A 10352-nucleotide genomic window follows, 5' to 3' on the forward strand; every position below is an offset into this window, starting at 1 on the left:
CAATCTATGGAGTTTACTAGAAATGAGAGGGGAGGAGTGCATCTACATACCCTTGTAGATCGCGAGCGGAAGCGTTCAAGAGAACGGGGGTGATGGAGTTGTACTCGTCGTGATCCAAATCACCGATGATCCAAGCGCCGAACGGACGGCACCTCCGCGTTCAACACACGTACGGAGCGGTGACGTCTCCCACGCCTTGATCCAGCAAGGAGGAGGGAGAGGTTGAGGAAGAAAGCTCCAACAGCACGACGGCGTGGTGGTGGTGGAGTGACAGTTCTCCGGCAGGGCTTCGGCAAGCACACGCGGAGGAGGAGAGGTGTTGGGGGAGGGGAGGGGCTGCGCCTTGGATGTGGTGCTGCAGCCCTCCCCTCACCCCTCTATTTATACGGAGAAGGGGGAAGGGGGCCGGCCCCTCTAGATGGGATCTAGAGGGGGGCGGCGGCCAAGGGGGAGGTGGCTTGCCCCCCAAGCAAGGGGGGCGCCCCCCTTTAGGGTTTCCCCCAAACCCTAGGCGCATGGGCCCTAGGGGGTTTGGCGCCCAGCCCACTAAGGGCTGGTTCCCTTCCACCTACAGCCCATAAGGCCCTCCGGGGCAGGTGGACCCTCCCGGTGGACCCCCGGAACACCTCCGGTGGTCCCGGTACAATACCGATATACCCCCGAATATTTCCGGTGACCGTATGGTGACTTCCCATATATAAATCTTTACCTCCGGACCATTCCGGAACTCCTCGTGACGTCCGGGATCTCATCCGGGACTCCGAACAACATTCGGTAATCACATACAAACCTTCCTTATAACCCTAGCGTCATCGAACCTTAAGTGTGTAGACCCTACGGGTTCGGGAATCATGCAGACATGACCGAGACACCTCTCTAGCCAATAACCAACAGCGGGATCTGGATACCCATGTTGGCTCCCACATGTTCCACGATGATCTCATCGGATGAACCACGATGTCGAGGATTCAAGCAATCCCGTATACAATTCCCTTTGTCAATCGGTACGTTACTTGCCCGAGATTCGATCGTCGGTATCCCAATACCTCGTTCAATCTCGTTACCGGCAAGTCACTTTACTCGTTCCGTAATGCATGATCCCGTGACTAACTACTTAGTCACATTGAGCTCATTATGATGATGCAATACCGAGTGGGCCCAGAGATACCTCTCCGTCATACGGAGTGACAAATCCCAGTCTCGATCCGAGCCAACCCAACAGACACTTTCGGAGATACCTGTAGTGCACCTTTATAGCCACCCAGTTACGTTGTGACGTTTGGTACACCCAAAGCATTCCTACGGTATCCGGGAGTTGCACGATCTCATGGTCTAAGGAAATGATACTTGACATTAGAAAAGCTTCAGCAAACGAACTACACGATCTAGTGCTATGCTTAGGATTGGGTCTTGTCCATCACATCATTCTCCTAATGATGTGATCCCGTTATCAATGACATCCAATGTCCATGGTCAGGAAACCGTAACCATCTATTGATCAACGAGCTAGTCAACTAGAGGCTCACTAGGGACATGTTATGGTCTATGTGTTCACACATGTATTACGATTTCCGGATAACACAATTATAGCATGAACAATAGACAATTATCATGAACAAGGAAATATAATAATAACCATTTTATTATTGCCTCTAGGGCATATTTCCAACAGTCTCCCACTTGCACTAGAGTCAATAATCTAGTTACATTGTGATGAATCGTACACCCATAGAGTTCTGGTGTTGATCATGTTTTGCCCGTGGAAGAGGTTTAGTCAACGGATCTGCGACATTCAAATCCGTATGTACTTTACAAATATCTATGTCTCCATTTTGAACATTTTCACGAATGGAGTTGAAGCGACGCTTGATGTGCCTGGTCTTCTTGTGAAACCTGGGCTCCTTGGCAAGGGCAATAGCTCCAGTGTTGTCACAGAAGAGAGTCATCGGCCCCGATGCATTGGGAATAACTCCTAGGTCGGCAATGAACTCCTTCATCCAGATTGCTTCATGTGCTGCCTCCGAGGCTGCCATGTACTCCGCTTCACATGTAGATCCCGCCACGACGCTTTGCTTGCAACTGCACCAGCTGACTGCCCCACCATTCAAAATATACACGTATCCGGTTTGTGACTTAGAGTCATCCAGATCTGTGTCGAAGCTAGCATCGACGTAACCCTTTACGACGAGCTCTTCGTCACCTCCATAAACGAGAAACATATCCTTAGTCCTTTTCAGGTACTTCAGGATGTTCTTGACCGCTGTCCAGTGTTCCATGCCGGGATTACTTTGGTACCTTCCTACCAAACTTACGGCAAGGTTTACATCAGGTCTGGTACACAGCATGGCATACATAATAGACCCTATGGCCGAGGCATAGGGGACGACACTCATCTTTTCTCTATCTTCTGCCGTGGTCGGGCATTGAGCCGTGCTCAATCTCACACCTTGCAATACAGGCAAGAACCCCTTCTTGGACTGATCCATATTGAACTTCTTCAATATCTTGTCAAGGTATGTGCTTTGTGAAAGACCTATGAGGCGTCTCGATCTATCTCTATAGATCTTGATGCCTAATATGTAAGCAGCTTCTCCAAGGTCCTTCATTGAAAAACACTTATTCAAGTAGGCCTTTATACTTTCCAAGAATTCTATATCATTTCCCATCAATAGTATGTCATCCACATATAATATGAGAAATGCTACAGAGCTCCCACTCACTTTCTTGTAAACACAGGCTTCTCCATAAGTCTGTGTAAACCCAAACGCTTTGATCATCTCATCAAAGCGAATGTTCCAACTCCGAGATGCCTGCACCAGCCCATAGATTGAGCGCTGGAGCTTGCATACTTTGTCAGCATTCTTAGGATCGACAAAACCTTCCGGCTGCATCATATACAATTCTTCCTTAAGGAAGCCGTTAAGGAATGCCGTTTTGACGTCCATTTGCCATATTTCATAATCGTAGAATGCGGCAATTGCTAACATGATTCGGACGGACTTCAGCTTCGCTACGGGTGAGAAGGTCTCATCGTAGTCAACTCCTTGAACTTGTCGATAACCCTTAGCGACAAGTCGAGCTTTATAGATGGTAACATTTCCATCCGCGTCCGTCTTCTTCTTAAAGATCCATTTATTTTCTATCGCTCGCCGATCATCGGGCAAGTCTGTCAAAGTCCACACTTTGTTTTCATACATGGATCCTATCTCGGATTGCATGGCTTCAAGCCATTTGTTGGAATCTGGACCCGCCATTGCTTCTTCATAGTTCGAAGGTTCACCGTTGTCCAACAACATGATTTCCAGGACAGGGTTGCCGTACCACTCTGGTGCGGAACGTGTCCTTGTGGACCTACGAAGTTCAGTGGTAACTTGATCATGATCGTCATCATTAACTTCCTCTCTAGTCGGTGCAGGCACCACAGAAACATTTTCTTGTGCTGCGCTACTTTCTGGTTCGAGAGGGGTCATCTCATCAAGTTCCACTTTCCTCCCACTTACTTCTTTCGAGAGAAACTCTTTCTCCAGAAAGGACCCGTTCTTGGCAACGAAGATCTTGCCTTCGGATCTGAGGTAGAAGGTATACCCAATGGTTTCCTTAGGGTATCCTATGAAGACGCATTTTTCCGACTTGGGTTCGAGCTTTTCAGGTTGAAGTTTCTTGACATAAGCATCGCATCCCCAAACTTTAAGAAACGACAGCTTAGGTTTCTTTCCAAACCATAATTCATACGGTGTCGTCTCAACGGATTTCGACGGAGCCCTATTTAAAGTGAATGCGGCAGTCTCTAAAGCATAACCCCAGAATGATAGCGGTAGATCGGTAAGAGACATCATAGATCGCACCATATCCAATAGAGTGCGATTACGACGTTCGGACACACCATTACGCTGAGGTGTTCCAGGCGGCGTGAGTTGTGAAACAATTCCACATTTCCTTAAGTGTGTGCCAAATTCGTGACTCAAATATTCCCCTCCACGATCTGATCGTAAGAACTTTATTTTCCTGTCACGTTGATTCTCAACCTCACTCTGAAATTCCTTGAACTTTTCAAAGGTCTCAGACTTGTGTTTCATTAAGTAGACATACCCATATCTACTCAAGTCATCAGTGAGGGTGAGAACATAACGATAGCCACCGCGAGCCTCAACGCTCATTGGACCGCACACATCAGTATGTATGATTTCCAATAAGTTGGTTGCTCGCTCCACTGTTCCGGAGAACGGAGTCTTGGTCATTTTGCCCATGAGGCATGGTTCGCACGTGTCAAATGATTCATAATCAAGAGACTCCAAAAGTCCATCTGCATGGAGTTTCTTCATGCGTTTGACACCAATGTGACCAAGGCGGCAGTGCCACAAGTATGTGGGACTATCATTATCAACCTTACATTTCTTGGCATTCACACTATGAATATGTGTAACATCACGTTCGAGATTCATTAAGAATAAACCATTGACCAGCGGGGCATGACCATAAAACATATCTCTCATATAAATAGAACAACCATTATTCTCGGATTTAAATGAGTAGCCATCTCGCATTAAACGAGATCCAGATACAATGTTCATGCTCAAAGCTGGCACTAAATAACAATTATTGAGGTTTAAAACTAGTCCCGTAGGTAAATGTAGAGGTAGCGTGCCGACGGCGATCACATCGACCTTGGAACCATTCCCGACGCGCATCGTCACCTCGTCCTTCGCCAGTCTCCGCTTATTCCGCAGCTCCTGCTTTGAGTTACAAATATGAGCAACCGCACCGGTATCAAATACCCAGGAGCTACTACGAGCGCTGGTTAGGTACACATCTATAACATGTATATCACATATACCTTTGGTATTGCCGGCCTTCTTATCCGCTAAGTACTTGGGGCAGTTCCGCTTCCAGTGACCGTTTCCCTTGCAATAAAAGCACTCAGTCTCAGGCTTGGGTCCATTCTTTGTCTTCTTCCCGGCAGCTTGCTTACCGGGCGCGGCAACTCCCTTGCCGTCTTTCTTGAAGTTCTTCTTACCCTTGCCTTTCTTGAACTTAGTGGTTTTATTCACCATCAACACTTGATGTTCCTTTTTGATCTCCACCTCCGCTGATTTCAGCATTGAATATACCTCAGGAATGGTCTTTTCCATCCCCTGCATATTGAAGTTCATCACAAAGCTCTTGTAGCTAGGTGGGAGCGACTGAAGGATTCTGTCAACGACCGCGTCATCCGGGAGATTAACTCCCAGCTGAGACAAGCGGTTGTGCAACCCAGACATTTTGAGTATGTGTTCGCTGACGGAACTATTCTCCTCCATCTTACAACTGTAGAACTTGTCGGAGACTTCATATCTCTCGACCCGGGCATGAGCTTGGAAAACCATTTTCAGCTCTTGGAACATCTCATATGCTCCGTGCTGCTCAAAACGCTTTTGGAGCCCCGGTTCTAAGCTGTAAAGCATGCCGCACTGAACCAGGGAGTAATCATCACTACGTGACTGCCAGGCGTTCAGAACGTCTTGAGTTGCTGGGAAAACAGGTGCATCACCTAGCGGTGCTTCAAGGACATATGCTTTCTTGGCAGCTATGAGGATAATCCTCAGGTTACGGACCCAGTCCGTGTAGTTGCTACCATCGTCTTTCAGCTTGGTTTTCTCTAGGAACGCGTTGAAGTTGAGGGCAACATTAGCGTGGGCCATTTGATCTACAAGACATATTGTAAAGGTTTTTAGACTAAGTTCATGATAATTAAGTTCATCTAATCAAATTATTAACGAACTCCCACTCAGACAGACATCCCTCTAGTCATCTAAGTGATACATGATCCGAGTCAACTAGGCCGTGTCCGATCATCACGTGAGACGGACTAGTCATCATCGGTGAACATCTTCATGTTGATCGTATCTGCTATACGACTCATGTTCGACCTTTCGGTCTCTTGTGTTCCGAGGCCATGTCTGTACATGCTAGGCTCGTCAAGTCAACCTAAGTGTATTGCGTGTGTAAATCTGGCTTACACCCGTTGTATGCGAACGTTAGAACCTATCACACCCGATCATCACGTGGTGCTTCGGAACAACGAACCTTCGCAACGGTGCACAGTTAGGGGGAACACTTTCTTGAAATTTTAGCGAGGGATCATCTTATTTATGCTACCGTCGTTCTAAGCAAATAAGATGTAAAACATGATAAACATCACATGCAATCAAATAGTGACATGATATGGCCAATATCATTTTGCTCCTTTTGATCTCCATCTTCGGGGCGCCATGTTCATCATCGTCACCGGCATGACACCATGATCTCCATCATCATGATCTCCATCATCGTGTCTTCATGAAGTTGTCTCGCCAATTATTACTTCTACTACTATGGCTAACGGTTAGCAATAAAGTAAAGTAATTACATGACGTTTCAGTTGACACGCAGGTCATAAATAAATTAAGACAACTCCTAGGCTCCTGCCGGTTGTCATACTCATCGACATGCAAGTCGTGATTCCTATTACAAGAACATGATCAATCTCATACATCACATATATCATTCATCACATCCTTCTGGCCATATCACATCACATGACACTTGCTGCAAAAACAAGTTAGACGTCCTCTAATTGTTGTTGCAAACTTTTACGTGGCTGCTATAGGTTTCTAGCAAGAACGATTCTTACCTACGTCAAAACCACAACGTGATATGCCAATTTCTATTTACCCTTCATAAGGACCCTTTTCATCGAATCCGATCCGACTAAAGTGGGAGAGACAGACACCCGCTAGCCACCTTATGCAACTAGTGCATGTCAGTCGGTGGAACCTGTCTCACGTAAGCGTACGTGTAAGGTCGGTCCGGGCCGCTTCATCCCACGATGCCGCCGAATCAAGATAGGACTAGTAACGGCAAGTAAATTGACAAAATCAACGCCCACAACAACTTGTGTTCTACTCGTGCATAGAAACTACGCATAGACCTAGCTCTGATACCATTGTTGGGGATCGTAGCAGAAATTAAAATTTTCTACGGATCACCAAAATCAATCTATGGAGTTTACTAGCAACGAGAGGGGAGGAGTGCATCTACATACCCTTGTAGATCGCGAGCGGAAGCGTTCAAGAGAACGGGGTTGATGGAGTCGTACTCGTCGTGATCCAAATCACCGATGATCCAAGCGCCGAACGGACGGCACCTCCGCGTTCAACACACGTACGGAGCGGTGACGTCTCCCACGCCTTGATCCAACAAGGAGGAGGGAGAGGTTGAGGAAGAAGGCTCCAACAGCACGACGGCGTGGTGGTGGTGGAGTGACAGTTCTCCGGCAGGGCTTCGCCAAGCACACGCGGAGGAGGAGAGGTGTTGGGGAGGGGAGGGGCTGCACCTTGGATGTCGTGCTGCAGCCCACCCCTCACCCCTCTATTTATAGGGAGAAGGGGGAAGGGGCCGGCCCCTCTAGATGGGATCTAGAGGGGGGCGGCGGCCAAGGGGGAGGTGGCTTGCCCCCCAAGCAAGGGGGGGGGGGGCGCCCCCCTTTAGGGTTTCCCCCAAACCCTAGGCGCATGGGCCCTAGGGGGGTTGGCGCCCAGCCCACTAAGGGCTGGTTCCCTTCCACCTACAGCCCATAAGGCCCTCCGGGGCAGGTGGACCCTCCCGGTGGACCCCCGGAACCCCTCCGGTGGTCCCGGTACAATACCGGTATACCCCCGAATATTTCCGGTGACCGTATGGTGACTTCCCATATATAAATCTTTACCTCCGGACCATTCCGGAACTCCTCGTGACGTCCGGGATCTCATCCGGGACTCCGAACAACATTCGGTAATCACATACAAACCTTCCTTATAACCCTAGCGTCATCGAACCTTAAGTGTGTAGACCCTACGGGTTCGGGAATCATGCAGACATGACCGAGACACCTCTCTAGCCAATAACCAACAGCGGGATCTGGATACCCATGTTGGCTCCCACATGTTCCACGATGATCTCATCGGATGAACCACGATGTCGAGGATTCAAGCAATCCCGTATACAATTCCCTTTGTCAATCGGTACGTTACTTGCCCGAGATTCTATCGTCGGTATCCCAATACCTCGTTCAATCTCGTTACCGGCAAGTCACTTTACTCATTCCGTAATGCATGATCCCGTGACTAACTACTTAGTCACATTGAGCTCATTATGATGATGCAATACCGAGTGGGCCCAGAGATACCTCTCCGTCATACGGAGTGACAAATCCCAGTCTCGATCCGAGCCAACCCAACAGACACTTTCGGAGATACCTGTAGTGCACCTTTATAGCCACCCAGTTACGTTGTGACGTTTGGTACACCCAAAGCATTCCTACGGTATCCGGGAGTTGCACGATCTCATGGTCTAAGGAAATGATACTTGACATTAGAAAAGCTTCAGCAAACGAACTACACGATCTAGTGCTATGCTTAGGATTGGGTCTTGCCCATCACATCATTCTCCTAATGATGTGATCCCGTTATCAATGACATCCAATGTCCATGGTCAGGAAACCGTAACCATCTATTGATCAACGAGCTAGTCAACTAGAGGCTCACTAGGGACATGTTATGGTCTATGTGTTCACACATGTATTACGATTTCCGGATAACACAATTATAGCATGAACAATAGACAATTATCATGAACAAGGAAATATAATAATAACCATTTTATTATTGCCTCTAGAGCATATTTCCAATAGTCTCCCACTTGCACTAGAGTCAATAATCTAGTTACATTGTGATGAATCATACACCCATAGAGTTCTGGTGTTGATCATGTTTTGCCCGTGGAAGAGGTTTAGTCAATGGATCTGCGACATTCAAAATATACACGTATCTGGATGAACGGGCTACGTATCCGGATTCGTCTCGTCGTTCTGAGCAACTTTCATGTACAAAGTATTTTCATCCGAGCTACGGATTATTTTCTATGAATTTTCCAAGATTTAACATTTACTGGAATTTACTTATTTAACAGAAAAGGGAATTATGACATCAGCATGATGCAATGCTGACGTCGGCAGGTCAACAGGTTGGCTGACCAGTCAAACCAGACAGGTGGGTCCAGTGGGACCAACATGTCATTGACAGTGTACTAACAGTGGGGTTAGTTTAATCTAATTAGACTAATAATTGTGTGGGACCTACTGCCAGTGGCTGCTTCGCCATTTAATTAACTAAATTAATTAATTACCTAATTATGTATTTATTTTGAACAGTTTAAAGGAGCAGGGCCCGCATGTCATAGCCACAGGGGCACCCAGTCAGCGTTGACGGGGTAAAAGGGGCCGCGGGGCCCACAATCAGTGGCACAGGGCGGGACCCACCGGCGCCAGGTCAGCGTGGCGGCCGGAGCAACGCCGACGACCATTTCAGCGACGGAGCATCGCCGGACTTGGCCGGAAAAATGCTACGGTCGCCCGTTCGGGGCGTGCTTAGGCTCGTTCGATCGAGCGTTCAACGCCACATCCATCTACGGTGGCGGTGTGGCCGTAAACGGCCGGAAACTACGGCGGCGAGCGGCGGAGCGGACGCCGGAGTTCGTTCCTCGCGCGAACTGCGGCTAGAGCGCACGGCAGGACTACTGGGGAGGCTCTACGGGGTCCTGGCGAGGCCTAGAGCACAGTGGCGAGCCCGGGTGAGCATGACATCGACGAGGACGACGGTGACAAGCTCCGCTGCGGAGTGAGTTTCGGGCAGCGATGGCAGCGGCGGTTACGGTGATGGATCCGTGCGGGGAAGCGAGGGGAGAGATGCGGTGGCTCACCGGGAGCCGTAAGGAAGTGGCAGTGTGCTTGGGGAGGCGCGGAGCGTCCGGAATCGATGGCGACAGACGACGGTGATCCGAGGAAGGAGAAGAAGATGGCGGCAGCGTGGAGGCTTCCCGGCTCGTTCTGTTCGGCGTAGTCGATGTAGTCGACGTCGGGGAGCCGTTCGGGCACGTCGGCGGGGCAATCGGGGCACGGTGGCTGCGGGATCGAGCGGCGGCGGCGGCGAGCTCTCGGGCAAGCTCGCAGCGGGAGCGATAGAGAGAGCGAGGGAGGAAATTGGGGGTAGCTAGGGTTTCCAGGGGTCGAGGGTGGCCTTAACCGCGCGGGGGGCACGACGGATGGTCGTCGCGTGGCCATCCGCGGCCTGGACGAGCGCCCGACGGCCACCGAGCTCGGATGAGCAGTAGGAGGAAGTAGGGTGCTCCAGGTGGGCTGGGCCGCACCTGTAGCTAGTAGGCCTAAGTGCACAGTAGAACTTAGGCCCCTTTCTATTTTCTTTTTTCTTTTTTCTGTTTTTCTTTATTTGTTTACTACTCTTCATTTTAATTGAGTGACCAAATGAATTTAGTCAAATGTGAAACTTCACACAAAAATC

This window comes from Triticum aestivum, chromosome 7D (genome assembly GCF_018294505.1).
Source record: "Triticum aestivum cultivar Chinese Spring chromosome 7D, IWGSC CS RefSeq v2.1, whole genome shotgun sequence".
Classification (NCBI taxonomy): domain Eukaryota; kingdom Viridiplantae; phylum Streptophyta; class Magnoliopsida; order Poales; family Poaceae; genus Triticum; species Triticum aestivum.